We start from the raw sequence: 22186 nt of genomic DNA on the forward strand, positions 1-22186 counted from the left end.
GCATCCCCCCCCCCCCCCCCCAGTGACATTTGAGTTGTTGGTTATTGTAATATTCTCAGGTTACTTATCTTTCAAGCTTACATTTATTCTTCAGGCTGTTGACTTTAAAGAGTTGCTGTGTGAATATTTAAAATAAAAAATTTGTAACTAAGGAATAACTGTGGAGTTGCTTTTTCCAATGTGTGGTGGGTGGGTGGACTTGGGTTTGGGTGGGGGGACTTGGGTTTGGGTGGGGGGCAGTCACGGGGGGGGGGGGCATATGGGCAGTCTCGCCATGGGCACCAAATTACCTAGAGCCGGCCGTGAGGATGATGTCATCCATAGCAGAGACAATAGAGGCCTCTCCTCCTCCCTCGCCTCCCCATTCTCACACACACGCAGCGCAGTTCGCGGTATGACACGCGCTCGGACGTCACAACAGCTGAGTGAGCCACACACTCCTCTCCCGACGACATTCGCCTCTGTCTGCTCCTCAGTCCCGAGTCCCGCTGAGCGGTGCCGCGTCCAGTGCGCGCGGGCTTCCTTCCATTGAGCTCGCGTTTCTCTTGAAGGCTACATGCAGGGACCAAGGTTCTCCACGTCTGGATCCTTCTACCCATCGGTTCGGGTCACAACAGACAGGAGGATGTGTCATTCCGCTGCGCACACATGATGAACACACCACCGCCGTTCCAGATGTAAGTCATGTTTCCTCTCAGTTCCGTGGCTTTGGCTGACATATTGGTCCCCCTCAGTCAGCAGGATAATGCAGCTTCAATAGTGTTAATCAGGAAAAATACCCCCCCCCCCCCCCCCCCACACACACACACACACACACACACATTCCGCATTCACGGATGCTAGGCTTTTATTTTGGTATTCAGAGAGGTTGTTATTATTCGCTGTTACCATTTCTATAGATAAAAACCTGCTGTCACGTGATGGTGCAGAATAATAAATCAGTACCAGGAAATATTCAGATCCGATCAGAGAACAGGCCTCCCATCAGCTCATGTTCAAGGTTCAGACTGCGAAGATGCCATTAAATTCACAAATACGGAAAAATAAGCAGTGCGCCACCTAGTGACTCTGCATTATGCAGGGTTGGATAGATTTTCCATCATTGACCTACAGAAAAGCCCCATAAGCAACACCATGCAGGTAGAATGGAACAATGTGGGGCTGGTGACTGGAGAGGAGCATCATGGGACGCTGCTGTTTATTTGAGCAAAGGTAAACAGAACTTATCGTTCTTTAGAACATTGGCTATTTTGCCCCTAAATGAGCAAAGAGACTTCTGTGAAACAAGCAGCATGCTGCTGTGAAACAAACAGGGGAATCACTGCAGTAAGGCCAGGTGTGTGTGTGTGTGTGTGTGTGTGTGTGTGTGTGTGTGTGTGTGTGTGTGTGTGTGTGTGTGTGTGTGTGTGTGTGTGTGTGTGTGTGTGCGTGTGTTGGGGGGGGGGTTAAAGCGTTTCACATGCAATTTTCATCCAGGCAGCATTTTAGGTATATTGGGCTTTAATGTGACAGGATCACTTCCATTGATTATCCCAGGGAGAGTCATCATTCAGCAGCCTGCTCTGGAGCTGCGTTACACACCACAGGGTTGACTCAGTGCTTACGTAAAAGCAAAGGAACGTTTCCGTTGACGATGCAACGTGAACAAAGCTGACTCTTTTGCATCTGCTACAAAGAAGGAAGATAGAATAAAATACATTGCCCAGATCTCTAAGGCTTGGTGAAATTTTAAGTTATGTTCTAACACAAGTTGTCCAGATGTGGTGAGATGATTGATGCAGCTAAATAATCAAGGCTTCTATCCCGTACTCGTGCTCTAGGGTTCCATGTCACACTGTTCAGAAATCAATACTTATTTTATTCTATCTATACTGCTCTGTAGACGTATGTCCTCCAGTATTTGGAATTGATAGTGTGAATCAGACATTCAGGAGCTTTCAGACGTTTTCTCAAACTACAACTTCTAAATTTGTCAATATTTGAATCTGATTTAAATTTAATTGCTTTTGAGTGGGCGGATCTAGAAAGTTTTACAGGAGGATCCAAATGCTGTAAGAAGGGTCGCTCTACATAAGTGAAAATCCTTTTTATGTAAATGGTGTCAACAAAAATCCATTTGCCTCCTAGAAAACAGTTAGAATTAGGTATGGACGAGATAAACACATTTTCTACCAAATAAAGAGACAGATAAATAAATACAAGAGGCAAATAACAAAAACATCTATTAGGCATATGATGTAAATTTTTCATATTTTTAAATTATTTTCTGGAGCCAGATATGCTAAAATGACCCTTTACAGGGTAAATGAAAAGTCGCTCAGCCCTCAGAACTACACATGCAGTAGAAACTATGAATTAGTGGTTCTATTTGACTTGTAGCTCTTATTTAAATAGCATTTAAGTGTTTGTGCAGAGCCTCATGATGTCACAGTGAACCTTTTCATCAGGGGCTAAAGGTTTTGACTTTCCTTGACTAAAGGTTTAATGTCATCGTTGAGTCAAAGTGAAAGTTTTCATCTAAAACTTAATTCCAAGAATGCATTGGAGAGAAAATATGTTGAGAAGATGTGCCATGAGCACGATGAGCTGAAAACTCTGTTTTTAATCTTAGCTGCCGCTGAAGCATAACCAGTCACTGCAGCCCCACTGCTGCAGGAGGGTGTGAATGACAAACAGGCAGGTAGGTTGAATCACTGCCTGCAGGAAATGGATTAAAATCAGATTATTTGAATTGAATTATTTCTGAAGAGAAACTTTTAGCTGTGTTGTACTTGTAAAGATACAAGCTCCTGAAATCAGCAAAAAGTTCATTTTTGTGTCTTCGTGTCACAGAAATACTTTTGATAACGAAACTAATTTTAAACTAAAATCCCTGCTTAAGGTGGGAAATAATCTCCCAGGAATCACAGCGATAAAATCAACCACTAATTTGACATTGTAATTATCTGTCTGAAGCTCGGCGTTAATAATGTTAAAGTCATTAAATAGTTGTAAGTATTGACGCTGCAGGCGAGAACTGCAGGATGCTCTGTAGTTGTTTTCTTTAGCTCTCAGGATAAGAATCAAGGTGACCTAGCTCAAAGAGAGCGTTGCTATCGTACAACTAGCAGATGTTAGTGTTGACTTATTTTGTAGTTCCTTGTCGAATGGGAATGTCTCTATTTACCAAGGCAACAGACATGTTTGTTCTGAAGGTTCCTAAAGTCTGGAGCTAAATTTAAAAGTTCACCTTAAAGCTGCTTCAGATTGATGCAGACAAACAGTGTCATGTTCTTTGTCCCTTTGTTCCCCAGCCCCTCCAGTTCCCACTCCAGGTTCTCCTTTTGTGTTTCATAGCGCCCTCATGTGTCCTTTGTCTACGTCTCATTTATGTGTCTCTTTGTGTTCCTCATTTGTCCCCTGGTCTTCAGCCTTCCAAATATTTCTCTCAGGTCCTGTGTTCCTTTAGTCTTCTCCAGTCACCCCTCTGCAGCCAGTCATCCCTCTGCAGTGTTTATAGTTTCAGCTTTTCATTTTATTAGTCTCTTTCATATGTTTTGTCCCACCAGTCTTTGTAGTTCTCCTTCCCATTAGAATATTAGTTATGTGGTTGCTTTTCTTGTTTTTAGGTTTTTTCTTAGGTCATGTGAGTTCCCTCCCTGATTAAGTATTGCTTTCACCTGGTCCTCTCCCCACACACCTGCAGCTCATCTGCCTCCCATCATGCCCCAGTGTATTTAAGCCCTGTCTTGTCTCAATGTCTTGTCGGTCCATTGTCGTTGTCAGTGTTGTTTTGTCCGTCTCGAGTGTTCGCCTGAGCTTGCTCATGAAAGAGCTTCTGTTTTGCCTTTTGCCAGCGTTTGCCTTTGGATTTATGCCCAGCCTCCTAAAATAAAAGGATTTTTACTTCATATCCACTTCTGCCTCGTGTCATCCTGGGTTACTGCTTTTTGGGTCCAAACCATCCTCTCAACGTGACAAACAGAGGCAGAGGTTTTTATTCTGCAATGTACCACCATTTCTGGCTGACATTTGTTTGGGTCATGATTATTTAAAGGTGCAGTATGTAAGAATATAGTGAGAATTTTACAGTGAGTAATGTTTCAATAATTTCGGAAGGAAGGTTATACTGAAACATATTTCATATACAGCTGGCTGCAGGGATTGTCAGTTTTTCTCCTTTCAAAACAAAAGAAGGAGGGACGTAAAGTAACGACTGTTTGCCGTCAGTGAGTGTGGGGTTGCCGTGTCTCCTGTGAGCTAATCCTGCAGCACCAACAATTGTAATTTGACAACGGCTGGCTGAAAGCTCCAGAATTGTTTAAAGTGGTTGCGGTAACCAGATTTTTACCGCAGGATGTCATTTTTACTTCATTTCTACATAATGCACCTTTAAAGGTTCCAGATCATGGTATTTTAAACCTTTAAGAGCAAAGGTAGGCACAATATATGATAAAATATTAGCAATGACACTATTGAGATGTCATTTATACATGTTATTTTTGTCAGCCTGAATTTTGTCGTCGTCGTCTTCCTCCACTTATCCGGGTCCGGGTCGTGGGGGCAGCATCCCAACTAGGGAGCTCCAGACCGTCCTCTCCCCGGCCTTCTCCACCAGCTCCTCCGGCAGGACCCCAAGGTGTTCCTGGACCAGATTGGAGATGTAACCTCTCCAACGTGTCCTGGGTCGACCTGGGGGCCTCCTGCCGGCAGGACATGCCCGAAACACCTCCCCAGGGAGGTGTCCAGGAGGCATCCTGACCAGATGCCCAAACCACCCAACCAGCCTGAATTTATTCCAGAAATAAAACGGTTTGTTTCAGTGAAGTGCCACCTCCAACAAAACACACTTACAACGGCGTCTTAGGCCATCCTGTTGTGTTGGCCTTGGTAGTCTAGTGGTTAAAGTGGCTGCCTTGGCACTCTAACCACTGGACTACCAAGTCTGCTACAAAGCAAAAGTCACCTTAGACACATATCCTATACTGGCCAGGGAAGGCAGGCTTCAGATCAGAGAGTATCTTCCAGGAGAGAAGCAGGACCTGATGACGCCATTTGTTTCCGCTGATGCTTTACAGGATTTTCAAAGTAAAACTTAAAATTTGCAGCTGAAAACAGGAAAATGCATGAATGCAAGTAACGGGTTTGGGTTTTTTATTTCATGAGGAACTAGCAATATTGCATGGTAAAAAGTGGATTTTCCACGATATGGCCCCTTTAACATCTACTCAACCTTTTATCTTTACCTGTCAGTAGACTCACATCCCAGACTATCACAAACTCTCTTTTCATACTGCCTTTCTCAGCTTCTATTCTGAGTTTTCTATTTTTAGATTTTTTTTGTCTTCTAACTTTCTGTTGAAACTTCAGAGAGATCCCAATCCTGATTTGTCCTTTTAGCATAAGCTGCTACGTTATTCTGGCTGGGCTAATACCCGAGGCATTAACCCTCTGGAGGCAGGCGTTGCAAATTTGCAACAGTTAAAACCTACCTACCTGGTTACTCCACATATGTATTTCATGAGCATTTTTTAACTCAGAAGTACCCCTGAAGGACTTAGAGTAGTTGTTCGTCCTTTTATCAAAACTTATTTTGAGCCTGAGAGGGTTAAAACAAGTCAGCAGAGCGGTACCAGTCCTATCTGATGTTCTGATTCCATGCTTCCTGTTTGGTCAAACCAGAGGAGAGGAGAAAAAATGGCTAAATGTTTGCTTCCATGCAGCTCCCTGATTGGTCTGTTTGTTCCAAAGCTCTCATCACTCCCTGACTGCTGACTGCTGAAATTAAGTGATGTAATTATTTGACTTCCTCTTACTTGTCTGTCATGGTGTGAGCCTTGATGAGACAGATTGCAGCGAAAGGCAAATGTAGCGAAAGGTTAAGATGCGTTAACAGGAAGTTCCTGTTTGCCTTTTCAGAGGATCAGCATTGGTCTAAATCAAGCAGCAGTGGGGCACACGGGGTTTAGAGGCGATGTGATGTGAAAATAGCAGCTGAAAAACCTTTTGGGTCGTTAATGCTTCTTGCATCCTGACGCTAAAGCCAGACAGTTTAATTTAGTTGTCTGAGTCAGAGGTTAGCTCACTCGGCTGAGTTTTCACTCACCTCCTTTGTTCTAAGTGACTCCACAAGATAAAATCTGACCTCAGCCTTACAATTTGAGTCATTGGGTTTAAATTTATCTTCTGTTCTTTTAAGGCCTTTCTTTTTTGCTAACCCTGTTCTACTGAAAGGTGTGGAACACTGAACAAACATTCTGAGTTTTTTATGCAGGCTAAACATGAAAATAGTCTCCTACACCTATCTACTGCATTAGCTACTGATAGAAGATAGATGGTGAATTTCTAGGATTTGAAATTTTTGACAGATCTATGTCACACTGTCACTTAACATTCATGGACTCACCTATCTTGGCTCAGGGAAGGCTGTTGTTGGTTTAGCGTCCAGAAAACAGCAGAGAACGTCTCAGCAAGCAGAAGCTAACATTAGCATCTCAGGAAATAAGACTCCAAATCCAGCTGTCTGAAGCTCTCCTCTGATATGTCTCACCTCAAGTTCCTGAAACTAGTGCACTGTGGCTTTGATCTCCAGACTTACAAGGCATTCATTCCTACTAGAGACCACTGCAGATGTTTATATTAAACGAGTGTTCCACACCTTTAAATGATAATTCAGGTTATACTGTATACAAGAGTTTCTGTAGAAAATGTATGAACAATATTACCTTACAGATAATGGATGGCACTTAGATCTTTCCACCAGAAACATAAGCGCTGCATAACATCTGTGAAACGTAACACGCAGCAATTAGCCTCCGTTGACTATTGTGTTTCCAATGACCAGAAATAGTCACGTTTTAGACACGCAACAGAGGTGTGGCAGTGTGTCACTCCGCTAAATTTACACTTCAGGTCTTATTTTTTTACAGGCTACACTTCCAGAAAACGTCAAGCTCAGTAGTTCTGATTCGGCCAGACATGAAATTAACCCTCTCAGGCTCAAAATAAGTATTGATAAAAGGACAAACAACTAAGTCCTTCTGGGGTACCTCTGAGTTAAAAAATACTCATGAAATACGTATGTGGAGTAACCAGGTAGGTAGGTTTTAACATTGCAATTCTGCAACGCCTGCCTCCAGAGGGTTAAACACAAAAGCAGTGTGCATCTGGAAGATTTATAAAAAAAGTAAAAGTGCATTGTTACTTGAGAAACATCCAAAGCCGAGGAAAACAAAACAGAAAACAAACTATTGACCATTTTGGACACGTGCTGCAGTCTTTCTCCTTGCTTGTAATCATGTGAACTCATCAAATCACGCGTGATCTTGCATTTTGTGACCTTGCACACTTTTGCTGTTGTTTTGTAGATTTATTACCTGCACTTGAACAGCATCTTTCTTAGTCAGACAATTTCAAATAACTTTACACTACAGCGAATCATTCATCCTTTCACACACTGGTGACGATAAACTACAATGTAGCCACAGCTGCCCTGGGGTACGCTGAAACAGGCAAGGCTGCAGTTCACTGACACCACTGACCACAACCAACAGGAGTTTGAAGTGTCTTGCCCAAGGACACGACTGCAACAGACTGAGCTATATATGTATATGTGTTTGTATGTGTGTGTGTGTGTGTGTGTGTGTGTGTGTGTGTGTGTGTGTGTGTGTGTGTGTGTGTGTGTGTGTAGTAGTGGTGTGCATCTCTACCTGCCTCACGATTCGATCCGATTCCGATTATCTGCCTAACGATTCAATTTGAGTCTGAAATGCATCACGATTCTTCACACAAAAATTTTCATTACTTCAGGGTATCTGCGGGTCCTTAAAAAGTCTTAAAAAGTCTTAAATTTGCTTTTCCAAATTTAAGGCCTTAAAAATCCTTAAAAATGACAAATAATCCTTAAATACAGTTTCCAAAGGTCTTAAATTACCAAAGACCCAATAAACAAGATTCTTTTATTTCTGTAAAATTTTCGTGAATTTCCAGTTAGTCTTCAGCATTTTTTTGTACGATATTGGCGTAAGCGGAACCGTACACATTCAGTTGGTTGTGAAAGGGGGCTATTTTAAGAGCACATTAGCTGGTTAAGCTAGTGGGAGCTTGCGCCATAGGGAAGTGCAAGTTTAATAGTAACTGGATGGTTCCACGTTCGCGACGTGGTTAGCACCTGTTCCAGGCAATAGCTGGAAATTATAGTTTAAATTACATTTTAAAAATAGCTTTAATTTGGTCAAAGTGACCTTAAAAAAGGTCTTAAATTTGACTCCCTTAAACCTGCAGATCCCCTGTTAAGGTCACAGTTTATGGACCTTAAGGTTAGGATTGGGGTGAGGGGAAGGTTAAATAGTCGAATAATGCCCATGTGACTGCGCGCGTCAAACAGTGATGCCAGCAGAGCCACGTGACCCAGCGTGTCCCTGATCGTCGTCTCCTGACGCGCTGGGGCGTCCCGAATCGTCATATATTGACACTTGGTCACACGCGTCATATTTTGATGCCTTGGGTGTGAGAATGTGTTGGTTTAATGGTAACTGGATGGCTAACCCCACGTTCGCGACGTGGTTAGCACCGGTTCCAGGCAATAGCTGGAAATTATAGCTTAAACTTAATTTAAAAATTAGCTTAAATTTGGTCAAAGTGGCCTTAAAAAAGGTCTTAAAAAGTCTTAAATTTGGCTCCCGTAAACCTGCAGATACCCTGTACTTAATAAAAGCAGAAGAATAGTTTTCAATTTCTTTTTGATTTCGAAATCCCTGAAAAACAGAACATTCATCTATTCACTATAGTGAGCAATAATGTTTAAAGTGTGCTGCCTATAATTACTTAAATAATATAAGAAATAATGTTTTCGGTAGAGCAGCTTTAAGATAGAATATTACTGAACTTAAAAATAGTAAACAAATACTGTGTTAAGGGATTCTTTCACATCCAGGATCCCAAAACTGAAATTAGCCCAGACATCCGATTTAAATGTAACGGGTACATCTTTGATTACTGGTAATGTTGGCCCTGTATCCCTGTCCAATTGCTTCTAGGACAACGCAGTGCGCATGTCATTGCAACTCTGCCCCCAGAAGTAATTGTAAAACCTCAAAACTTTATTGTCCTCGCATAGACATAGACCAGGGGTCGGCAACCTGTTCCCATCAAAGAGCCATTATTACCCATTTCCCACAGTAAAGAAAACACTGCAGCAGCCGCGGCGTTGTGGGCGGGGCCTACCCTCAGCCGGTACCGGTCGGTCGCTCGTGTACGTCAAAGTTATCTTTCATAAGAAGATAATCAATAAAACGATTTATATAAAGTGGATCCAGAAGTTGTAGCCCGTCTCTGCCTACAATATTTAGATATTTTTCACCCTGTTGGTGGTTTTACTGAGCAGGTGCCACTTTTGTCATACGTTTCTTTTTAAAACATGTTTAGACTGTTCAGAATACAAATCCAGGCTCTGTCACGTTTGATTGTTGTAATTAAACTTTGTAGGTGGGGAAGGTCAGAAAAGGATCCGATCATTTTGTTTTTCCCTAACGGAGATAACGGTGCAGTGCGTCTGGCTCTGGTGTTAATCAAGTTTAATTTTATCTATTTTCACAAGAAAACAAAACAGTTAAAAGCTGGGCTTGTGTTGTGTTGACCAGATAGTTCCCGTATTTGACTATTTATTTTGACGGAGAAAGAATAGAAAGACCCCGACGCATGCAGACGAACTGACACTTTACTCGTTTCGCACATCGCAGATGTAGCTAAATCACTTGATTCCCATCTGCTGGACATGGAGCTCAGCGCAGTTCGCTGTCAGTGCGTACGTACGGCGCACAGTGAGCTGAAGATGTGGAGAGGGGCTTGGAGCACGTCGCAGAACCAGGGCGCATGCAGATTCCTCCGACTGAAGCGAGACTTGTCGCTTAGAAAATGTTCCCTGATTATGAAACTTTGGCTGAATAGTGCTTGTTCCTGTCTCCAATGTGGCGACACATCCAGGAGCCTGTCTGAGGAGAATCCCAGAATCTCACATCCTCGTCAGCTCAGAAAGCGCCGATATGATTACGCACAAGCGTGACGCGTCTACCCGGTCTCACAGTAAGACCGGGTTGGACCTGTTCAGGTTTACGCAGACAATCTTTACATTTAGAATTGGCTTACAGATGTAAAATTAATGCAGTGAAATATAAAGCTTTTTATTTAAATATCCATTCATTATTTTACAAGCACAGAGAGCCGCATCAGATGGATGCAGAGCCGCGGTTGCCGACCCCCGACATAGACATAGGGAGAGAATCTCATTATGTCACGTTGCTGCATCGATGCGGAATCATGCACGGCTGAATCGCGATGCATCTTAGAATCGATCATTTTTCCCACCTCTAGTGTGTAGACTGAGGTTAACCTTCAGCTGCCTCCCCACTCTGCTGCAGTCACACGTTAACTCCTGAACCTCTTTTGTGTGTTAGGTGCTCACCTTCTCACACAGCTTTGATGAGCAGCCAAGTGTGTTTTCACTGGTGAGCAAAACAACAGAGCTAATGTTCATTTGGCTCAGTAATGTTTAAAAGGCAAATGATGCAAACTGGGGGGTTTGAATACCAACAAGCTGGATCATTTTCTGACTCTTTGATGGTTTGTGAATCATTTTGTATTCTACTATCAACATCTGCCACGCTCTTGTTTTCCCCTTCATTTATTCATGAGAAAAACATTTCCTTTAGTGGATGCCTCGTTTTGTCCCATTATGGGCAGAAAATGATCAAACTCAGCTTTATGTCTCTGGATTTAATCTGTTCAATGGGCCTAACATCTTTGCACACGGCTGCGAACGGCTGCTGTATGAAAACAAATGGAGCACATTGATGGTTTTTCTTGATTATGCTATAAATTCAAGTGTGTGCATGCGTGCGTGCGTGTGTGTGTGTGTGTGTGTGTGTTATAATTTTGTTTTGAAATTTAGTTTTAGAGCTTTTCACTTCTAATTATTCCAAAACATTGTGTTTTACAATATAAGGCATCACTAATACACAATAGTAAATATAATATGGACAAAATGTTTATATTTTTGGCTGGTGGGGGGGGGGGGGGGACGTTTTTTTTATTAGATAATGAATATATAAGAACCTTCTGCAGCATATTTGATCACAAGCGCTTGTATTTGCACAAGTTTTATAATTTTATTTTACTTGTTTATAATGCTCAGAATATTTTTCCATATTTTTTGCCAAATTCAGAGGTAAATAGAAATTTTTTTATTTAAAATAAAATCTTGACACTTGACATATTTTGAGATCAATGAAATCCCCCCCCCCCCCCCCCAAATAAAGAAAGTATATATTTTTAAATATTTTTCAGTTTACAAAAATAAAATCCTGGAAAAGAAAGACAGTAACAAGACCCCAAGATACTTAAACTCCTCCACTTGGGGCCAGACCCCATCCCTGTTTGTAGGCTTATTAATTAATCTCTGTACATTTTCTACAATGTCAATAATCTCTGGCATCTTTAAGGAATGTCGATCTTTAACAACCTGATTAAGAATCCATGCAGACCCTTCACGAGTTTCCAACAGGACCAGGAAATGTCACTGGCCGCAACAGTTTCCAGCATTGTCATAAATATTTCAACCCTACAATAAAGGTTTGTAAAATGTCAACAGGTCTGCCATATTGGAAGGGTGGTATCAGCCAGCAAAAGCACTCATTTTAAGCCGCAATAGTTTTACAAGTGGAAAATATTAATTTGTAAATTGTTGCAGCAGATATTTGGAGGATCCAAACTCGGTGCATGTGTCATTGTCACGTTGTGGGGATGTTTGGGACCCAAATATGCAGATTTAACCAGGATGACTCGAGACAGAAGTTGGTAAAGTAAAATCCCTTTATTTTGGAAGAACAAAAACTAAATCTAAGGCAGTGAGCCTAAAGTCCAAACGTCCTGGAGCACAGGACACCCAAAGCTCTCTTAGAGCACCAAAAACCTGGAGACCAAAAAAGGCTCAGACAGAGCACGAACAAACGCTGACAGAAATACAAACAACAATGGACCGACAAGACACTGAGACAAGACAGGGCTTAAATACACTGGGGCATAATGGGAGGATGATGAGCTGCAGGTGTGAGGGGAGAGAACCAGGTGAAAGTGACAACTAATCAGGGAGGAGGAGCAGGAGAGGACACCAGACCTAACTGGGAAAGGACACACACACACACACACACCTAGCTGGAGGAGGACATAAACACACACACACACACACACCTAGCTGGAGGAGGACATAAACACACACACACACACACACACACACACACACACACACACACACACCTAGCTGGAGGACGACATAAACACACACACAGCACACACAAAACTGGAATAATAGACCTATGGAAATTATGGGGAGACTGAAGGAACACAGGACCTGAGAGGGAATATCTGGAGGGCTGAAGACCAGGGGACACGAGAGGAACACAAAGAAACACAGACACAGACCATGACAGTCATGTTTTAAAGGATTTGAATACCCAAAATATTCATATTTAATGTAAATATCATGCTAGCGTCATTTAAAAAGACTGACAGATTTAAAGTAGAATAAAATATTCATGGACGATATTTTAAAGGTGTTTTTGGAAAAGTGCACCTTGTCATTAGTCACAAATTTTGAGGACCTTCGAACTTTGTTACTTTAAGGGTTGTTTCACAAATAAAGTTTAAAAGTAAACGTTTCCTGTGATAATAAGCTCCGTCCCCCAACCCAATGCAACAAAACCTGTAGATCCACCACTGATGCTACAGTCACACAGCAGCTCTTCTCTTTCTGCTGAATCACTTTTTTCCCGCACCGAAAAAGAACAGATCCTCCTTTCCACATCATTTGAAAGCAGCAGTTGAGACTCTTCACGTAACTACCTAGTGATGTCCACCGCATTGTGTGGGCGTTTGGTTGTCAGGCGCCTTTTGACAAAGTAGCTGCGTAAAATTTTGGGTCGATGGAGGGAGTGGAGAGATCGCCATCAATCTTAAACTTTCAGGCAACCATCTGCTCTCTGAAAACAGCAGCCGCCTCAACAGCATGTCTGAAAAACACTGGCAGCACAGCGCCCTGCATAAAGCACGGCTCCAACAAGCACCTTGATGGATCGCTGTACAGTTTTTCACTGGAAAGTGTTTCCTTTACTCTAAACTGAGTGTTAAGGTGGTTGGAATAGTTAAATCCTCTCCCCTGATTTTAAAGTCACTCAGAGGAAGATGACGTAATGTCGTAAGGTCCTTAAACCTCATCATGGATCCTTTTTTCAGTCTTTCGGACTCAAAGATATCTCCTAACAGAGCTTATAACAGTTTAATATAAAATTAGCTTTGACAAATGCAACATAATATGACTTGCAGATATTTGATGCAGCATCTGTTTCTATTATGGATTGTTATGCTGCAGGTCTCTACAAAGGGATGCCGTTATAGATTATCCAATGGCCCTGAGTCAATAACATTGATTTTGGCCATAAAATTGATGTAAGGGTTTTTATTTTTAGTTATCTCAGAGTCAGCTCTGAGCCAGTCTGTTGCTCTACGTTAAAGTAACACTGAGCAGTTTCCTGTCCTCCGCCCTACTGGTTGAAAGTGGAATCCCAACTGTCGTAGACAACCCTGCTGCAGCCTTCTGTAGCTAGCGCTAACAACAAGCTAACACTAACATGAGCCAACTAACACTAAAATAAACCACAAAGTTAAAAGATCCACACTATTGGACAAAAAGTATTATTATGGTAAATGACCTGTATTTGTATAGCATCTGCTCTACAACCCCTCAAGGCCCTTCACAACACAATCAGTCATTCACCCATTCACACGCTGAGGCGCACTGACAGAGGATGAACACTGGCGCCACCGCTCCCAGCGACCACCACCAGCAGGCAGGGCGGGTTAAGTGTCTTGCCAGCATTCTCTGGTCAGAGCCAGGATCAAACCTGCAACCTTCCGATTACTGGACAATGCGCTCTACCTCCTGAGCTATTACTGTCCCTACTTACAGGTCCAGTAGCAACAAAGCCAGGTCATCATCAGTTCGGGATTTTGTTGCCTCCTTTAGCTCCCTCAAACTAGTGTAGGCTGCGCCGATGTTCACTACGGTTTTAGCTCTTTGCTCCACCTCCAATGACATTACTCTCTTACTGGTACTTCCAAGCTCCGCCATGATGCCAACAGGAAAAGTAAACTTCTTCAACAGTTACTAACAACAATGTTAAAGATTTAGATAAAAGTTTTAAAAAAAAGTTCTGTTGTGTTTCTCCTACATAGGCTCAGGCATGGCACTTTTTTTAAAGTGGCCATCACCTTTGAGGCAGCCTGGTAGTTGGCTTAGCAACTAGACATTAAATTTAAAAAATGCTAACTCCCTAACCAAAGCAATGGTTTTCAGATCACGAGAGCAACATTTCCCAACAAGAGCAAGCAGCAGGACATCTGACAGAGTTCAATCACATTCTTCTTTAATATGTTTGACTGATTAACTGGGATAAACCAACTCAAGGGATTCTAGTTATTTAACAGTTAATTAGACACATTTCCTGCGATGACTGGCTCTCTGTCCAGGGTGTACCCCGACTGATTGACCGCTGGCGCCCCCCCCCCCCCCCGCGCGCGCGACCCTACGTGGACAAAGTGGGTTCAGACAATGGATGGATGGATGGATGGATGGATAGACATATTTCCCATTAACTTCTGAATCAATGGCTCTTGCTCGTATAAAAGGCTAAATGACCGGAGAAAAAAGAACAACAGTAACCTCTGATGGGAAGAAAAAGTATCTTCTACTAGGTGGTGTTTCTTTGCAGTAAAATACCATTTAAACATTCAAAAATGAAATTATTATGGTATATTGTGTATTTTGTACCTTTTCTCTGTAGTTTTTGTTGTAACTGAGTAAAGATGCCACTGGCCAGTCTGCACTCGCTGTCACACACTCTGTTTGTGAAAGCAAAGTGATCAGAGTGATTGCGACTTCCACCATGATAAAACTGGGTCAATGTAACCCCCACCCCCTTCACCACAGGCAAGGCTGATAAAGGGAAAAAAAACAAAAGCGATGAGGATACCGTCTCCAGACTGTGCGTGGATGTAGATGTAACCGGATTACAGGATACAATAAGATAATTAAAAGAAAAATAAACAAATGGGCCAATAATTAGGTTCGGGGAGAATTGGAGGTTGTTTAAGAATGACTGGAGTCACGGGTATAGCATGAAACGGTTTATATACTAAATTTTAATAATAATGGGAGATATAACACATAAAGATAACACATAAAAACAGATGAAAACAATCGACAATAGTAAAATGGTCGGTATGAGATTTGATCATATGAGTCACAAGTCAGCCGGCGTCAAGTCAAATCCCCACGCTTGGGGTGAAAGTCAGAGTCCGGTGGTGCGATTTTTTCCTACCACACCGTTGAGATTGTTCACAGAAGAGAGCAGTCTGCTCTTCAGTTACTTGAGATGTCCTGGTTCGTTCAGTGGTTAAGGCTCGCCATCTCCCTCGTCAGGAAGAAATCCAGTTCTCGTTCCAAGTGAGTGATCATAGGAGTCGGGATCAAACCCAAGGAAAAAAAAAAACCCAGCCTGTAAACAACAGGACTGTTAGCGAGTTGGCATCGACCCTTCTCGTCACATCACAGCATAAAGTCTTACAGACTTAACAAATGCTTCACTCTATTGGCATAGCCAATCATGTTTGGGTTCACAGTTCAACTAACATAACATCAATTTGATTGTCTATTAAAATAATTCTCAGTAGCTCTGGAAATATAATTACATATGACAACAATTGTTCAGCTCAATAGGCTCAGTTAGATTCTATTACTCTACACTATTCAACAAGAAATACATTCATGACAACAAGGATACATTTAGTTGTGTTTCTATACAGCATTGTGACACCTTGTATATCTGTAACACAATAAATAAATAAATAAATAAATAAATAAATAAATAAAATGTTCTATAACAAAATTCAACAAAATATAAATTCTGGTCCTTTGGTCCACCTTTGTAAAATAATTCCTCCCTAATCAGTTAGCTTTTATTTATTTTTATTTATCTTTTTTTTTATTATTAAATGTTTGGTTAAGGGACGCATTGCTAATTCTATGGCGTTAGCTATAACGCCCCTGAGGACCTTGTACATCTAGGCCGTACCACCATTAACTGGCGGTTTGAGCCGTTAACTCCTGGGAATCCCATATGCCCTACCGCCGTTAACTGGCGGTTTGAGCCGTTAACTCCTATATGCCCTACCACCGTTAACTGGTAGTTTGAGATGTTAACTCCTGGGATCTAACGTCTAGCAGCCCACTGCTGTCACCTCGGTTGCTGTAATTAGCTTTTTGAATTTAATAATTTACTGAATTTAATCTCACTCACTCACCAACGCGCTCCAACGGTTCCCTCCTACAGAGGATTGGTTCACTCTGTCGTCTCCACACAAATCTATAAGAATGGAATTAATTTGATAAGCTATTTAAGTTTCCTTTTTTTTTTTAAGTTGCATCGTTAGCTTTTTCTCTTCTTTTTTCTTTACTCACCGCGTTGGTTCCAAGTTCCTAGCTCTTATTAGAAGGAGTCAAGTCCGCCTCTCCCTCTATCTATGCGGCACCCAAATCAGGGTTCTTCACGGCCTCGACCGTTGTTTTTTTTTTCTCTCTCTCTCTCTCTCTAACCGCTCAGTCTTTGCTTTCTGTATCTGCGTGCTGCACAGCCGTTTGTCTCTCCTCTCGCTCAGCTGCGTCGCACGGTTTTATTTCGCGGAGGCGGGACTTATTTCTCTCAGCCAATGAAATTTCAGATTCCCACCTGGACCAATAGTATACAGCTTTCCTCTTCTGTTTCTGTTAGTGATGTTCAAGATTCTTGTTTTAACCGATGTTTAATATTAAACTCCTTATTTTAGTTATTCACCCTTCCAATAATTCATTATGAAATTATCTATTAGTTAATTAGATATCTATTAATTAGTATTGTTAATTTCCTTAATTTATATTTTATATTTTATCTAAATTGAGGATGGATCATATTAGTAAGCCAATTAGTTAATACCTCATTAAGGTTCTAGCTTCTGGGTTACATCCTCCCCCATTAAATATCATGCACGTCCCTGTGCATTGTTTCTACGGGGTACACAACTTCTTGAGTAAGAGAGTCAATAAAAGCTTTATTAAGTCCTTGGAAAAGGGACCTAACTACGGTCACTAGTGGATTGCCCAATTGAGAGTAAGTTAGTCTTTGAGGAGGCTGACTACTTCGTTCAGATCTCCTGACATACATCTCTGGTTGCACAGTATCATGCTCATCCGTTTCGGTTTGATTCTCAACTGAGACAGGACGAAGTGAGCTCTCTGTTTCCGACAGAGCTGATGAGCTATTCTCTAAGACTTTGGTCTTTTCAGATGTATGTGTCTGATCGTGTATGATGGGTTCAAAACTTACATCACGTTGCTGCGACTTTAGGACACCATCCAATTGAGGTAGGTTTGTGTTAGTTTCATCCCCCGTTTCTACGTCAGGTAAGTATACTTCGTTTTTTTTCGTTTTTTCAGGTAAGTATGTTGCTGCTTCTTTCACTCTTTCAGGTAAGAATGTCGCAGTTTCACTCATTCTGTCAGGTAAGAATGTTTCGGTGTTGATGCCTTTGTCAAGTAAGGACAATTCAGCATTTTCATTACCAGCTAAGGTTGGTTCCTTGCGATCCCCTGTGTGTAAGGATAGTGTGTTTTGTTGTTGAATATTATTTACCGGTCCTGAATCTGCTATGAGTTCCCTATTTGGCAAGGTGACCGCTATTTGATAGGATGGTCGGTTTAGCACTTGTGGAAGATCAGAGTAATAAAACTCATCTACCTCTTCGTCAAGTGGCTCATCTGGGTCAGGTTCTAAGGCTGAACTCTGTCTTGTATGAGGTCTGCTAGGTTTCGTAACGCGTTCTGTTTCATTTTCTAATGAAGAGAGAAAACCACAAGGCAGTAAAAGATCTCTGTGGAGTGTTCTGTTGGGTCCTTCTCCGTTCTCTGGTTTTACAGTGTATACTGGCAAGTTTTCCATCTGTTTGAGAACTATATACACTGTTTGCTCCCATTTGTCTGCTAATTTATGCTTTTCTCTTAAGCGAAGATTTCGGACTAAAACACGATCTCCCACACCTAGTGTGGACTCACGAATGTTTCTGTCGAACCGTTCTTTGTTCTTCCTCGCTGTTTTTTGAGAGTTTTTTATGACAATGTCATAACTCTGTTCCAGATGACTCTTCAGTTCTTTAACATACTGAGAATGAGTTATAGAGGGCTTGTTCAAATGCGGTAACCCAAAGGCAATATCTATAGGCAACCGAGGCTGCCTACCGAACATTAGCTCGTAGGGAGAGTATCCCGTCACGTCATTTTTTGTACAATTGTACGAGTGAGTAAGTGGTTTTACAAAATCGCGCCAGTGATGTTTCTCAGTGGCTTGTAAAGTTCCCAACATGCTGAGTAATGTACGATTGTACCGTTCAACGGGGTTGCCACGAGGGTGATAAGGGCTCGTTCTGACTTTACGGATACCAAGTAAAGAACAAAGTTCCTTGATTGTACGTGATTCGAAATCCCGTCCCTGATCACTATGAAGACGCTCAGGAAACCCGTAGTGGACTAAAAAATGTTCCCACAGGTTCTTCGCGACGGTGGTGGCTTTCTGATCTTTGGTTGGGATGGACACTGCATACTTTGTAAAATGGTCTGTAATCACTAAGACATCTTTAGTGTTCTTACTGTCTGGTTCTATGGAGAGAAAATCCATGCAAACTAACTCCATAGGTCTGGTGGTGGTAATACTCACCATTGGAGCAGCTTTGTCAGGGAGGGCCTTCCGACGGATACATCTTTCGCAAGTTTTAACTTTGATTTCGATATCACTAGCCATTCTTGGCCAGTAAAAACGGGACCGAATGAGATCTGTCGTACGTTCAACCCCAAGATGCCCCATATCATCATGTAGGCTTTGCATGACTGTTGAACGTAATGAATCAGGCAAGACTAACTGCAATGATGTCTCTGGTCCTAATTGGCGTCTCCGGTACAGTAAATCATTTTGAAACTCAAACCGTTTCCACTCTCTCAAAAGGTTAAGAACCACCGGGGGTTCTGCAATAGTATCAGTTGGCGGTTTATTGTCAGTCATAAGCAGCTGAATGACTCGGCCAATGGTTGGATCTTTCCTCTGCAAGGAGACAAGGTCAGCATGGTTATACTTGGGCACAGCAAAGAAACTGTCACTATTGTCTTCCAACTGGAATAGGTCTGGAATGGCCGCTGCAGACATGGCAAGTGACTGAACTAAACCACAAGGAGAATCAGTCTCATCCAAGACCATGTGCTTTTGGCATGTTGCCTTCACTGCTTCGGCTTGAAGTTGAAGCTCGACTTCTTTGACAGAGGATAAAAGATGAGATCGGAACTCATCTAGTCGTTGGCATTCCTCAGTGAATTTTGAGTTGTCTTCAGGTTTATCATGCAGCCTCCTAGACAGGCCATCCGCGTCAACGTTCTGTGTACCTGCACGGTATCTGATGTCAAAATTATAGGTGGACAACGCAGCTAGCCAACGATAGCTCGTTGCATCGAGTTTTGCCGTTGTTAAGAGGTAAGTTAACGGATTATTATCAGTAATGACAGTGAATGTGTTCCCATACAAATAGTCATGAAACTTATCTGTTATGGCCCACTTTAAGGCTAGAAACTCCAACTTGTGCGCAGGGTACCTAGTTTCACTAGAGCTTAAACCGCGACTTGCATAAGCGATTACCTGTGTGACACCGTTTTGCACTTGGTATAGCGCTGCACCGAGTCCGGTCGTACTAGCATCTGTGTGTACTAGATATGGGAGTTTTGCGTCAGCGTAGCCAAGAACTGGCGAAGTGGTAAGTTTTTCAATAATAGTTTGAAAGGACTTCTCACAGTCTTGGCTCCAACGATTCCCAAAGGGTTCTTTGGGGTTCAAGTACTTTGATCTACATGGTGGTGTTTTAAAGTTTTTCCGTTTGGGTGGATAACCAGCCGTGAGAGATGTTAGTGGCTTGACAATATTTGAGTAATCTTTAACGAAGCGTCGGTAATAACCGGTAAATCCTAAGAAAGATTGGAGTTCCTTCAAAGTCTGAGGCTTCGGCCATGTTTTGAGTGCTTCCACCTTATCTGGATCGGTTTTTATGCCATCTCGAGATACTATATGTCCAAGATAACGCACAGATGTCTGGAAAAAACGACACTTATCTGGTGATAGCTTGAGTCCGTATTCTCTAAGCCGTTCAAGAACGTGAGAAAGTCTGGTTTCGTGTTCTTCCAAGGAGTTGGAAAAGACGATCAAGTCGTCTAGGAAAACTAACACTTCCTTCAGATTAATGTCCTTCATACACTTTTCCATAACCCGTTGGAAAGTGCTTGGAGCATTTGTTATTCCTTGTGGCATACGGTTAAATTCATAAAACCCAAACGGGCAAACAAAAGCAGTTTTAGGTTTATCCTTTTCACACATCTCTATTTGATAGTAACCTGACTTGAGGTCCATCACAGAAAACCACTGTGATCCAGCGAGAGCAGAAAAGGACTCCTCCAAGTTAGGCAGGGCATATGCGTCGCGAATGGTTTGCAGATTAAGCTTTCTATAGTCTATACATAGACGTACCTCACCATTCTTTTTCCGAACTACCACTATTGGTGAGGCAAATGGAGACTCCGACTCTCTTATTATACCGGTTTCCAAGAGGGCTTCCAAATGTTTTCTCACGGCTTCATAATCATGTGGATGGATCGGCCGAGATTTCTGTTTGAATGGGGTCTCGTCTTTTAAGTTGATGTGATGTCTTATCTGTTGTGTATGACCAAAATCAAGATCGTGGTGCGAAAACACATCGGAGTAAGTGTTAAGTTTGTTGGTGATCCTCCCTTTCCATTCTTCGGACAAGGGCGAAGTACCGAAGTCAAAACTGAGAGGAGGGTTTGAAGGTGAAGTCTGTTGCTGCGAACTACACGCCGCAAGTACTTTCTGATCACTTTTGTCAGGTTCTGGATATGGCATAACACGATCGGCTTTAACTAACTCAGCGATCACACAGTTAGTGGGTAATGTGATGTCATGGTTAGTTTCGTTTCTTAGTACAACAGGTACTTTGTATGGACCATGTGAAGGTAAGGAAATGAGGCAACAGTCTACAATTATACCCCCTGGTAGAGAACCATTGGTGGGTTGTTCAATGAGTGCATAAGGCTCATGCTTGTTTTGGCTGGGTTGCATAAACCCTTCTAGTAACAGTTTTTTATTTGCAGGGAGAACTTCTTGGGTTCTCCCTCGAAGCTTCACCACACCAACTCGTCCATCTTTGCTTTGTTTTTTTCTGACTGCTAAGGCTTTTAGCACGTGTTGGTACCCATAAGAGAGTGCCTTGGAATCAGGTAAGTTATTGGCAGACAATTGCTCATACAAAGGATCGAGTGTGTTTGTGCCAATGAGTAGTGGTGTATCAGAGTTTGAGCTTATATCCGGAACCACTAACGCAAGGGTAGGTAACTCAAGTCCAGACTGATCGAGCTCTTTTGGAAATGTGACACTTATCTCTATGTATCCTAAATAAGGAACTGCTTGACCGTTTGCGCCCTCGACTTCTAACAGATTACTGATGGGTTTAATTGAGAGGTCAGGTAAGTGTTCTTGGTAAAAAGAATTGGCAATGGTGGTTACCTGGGACCCTGAATCCAGTAAACAATTACATTCAACACTGTTAACTGAGACTGTAGCTGTGCATCGCCCACCCACTAATCTTTTGGGAAGTTTTGGCACTGAATGAGCATGAACTGGCTTGCAAAAAAGTCTCTCTGTCCTTTCCTTAGAGGGACTTGGTTCTACTTTAGCACCTATCTGTCCCACGATAGGAGCTTCTACCGGTTTAAAGGAGGAGACTGAGCAATTGGCTTTGACATCTCCCACTCGCGCTGCTTCTGTCTAAGAGCAAGTCTTTTAGTTGCAACTAGTGCTGGATTTGGCTCGTTGCTACAGCTAGAAGCTATGTGCCCATCTTCTCCGCACTTAAAACAGTATCCAGGCTTTGGTCTAGGCACCACTGCTGTTATCTGCTGAATCTGTTTGGGCTCATCTGGAATTTTAGTCCCCACACGGGGTTTTGACTCTTTTTGAGT

At 42.2% G+C, this 22186-nt stretch overlaps 1 protein-coding gene across 1 annotated transcript in view; it reads left to right on the forward strand.

Annotated features, from left to right (window-relative positions):
- Window positions 1-335: 335 nt before the first annotated feature.
- The window catches only part of LOC139072101 (dual specificity protein phosphatase 10), a 39520-nt gene continuing 17669 nt past the window's right edge, over window positions 336-22186 (forward strand). Inside the window, exon 1 of the mRNA XM_070555335.1 lies at window positions 336-677. The gene's annotated coding sequence lies outside the window, so the exon portion shown is untranslated. The remainder of the gene's footprint in view (window positions 678-22186) is intronic.

This window comes from Nothobranchius furzeri, chromosome 10, assembly GCF_043380555.1.
Source record: "Nothobranchius furzeri strain GRZ-AD chromosome 10, NfurGRZ-RIMD1, whole genome shotgun sequence".
Taxonomy (NCBI): Eukaryota; Metazoa; Chordata; class Actinopteri; order Cyprinodontiformes; family Nothobranchiidae; genus Nothobranchius; species Nothobranchius furzeri.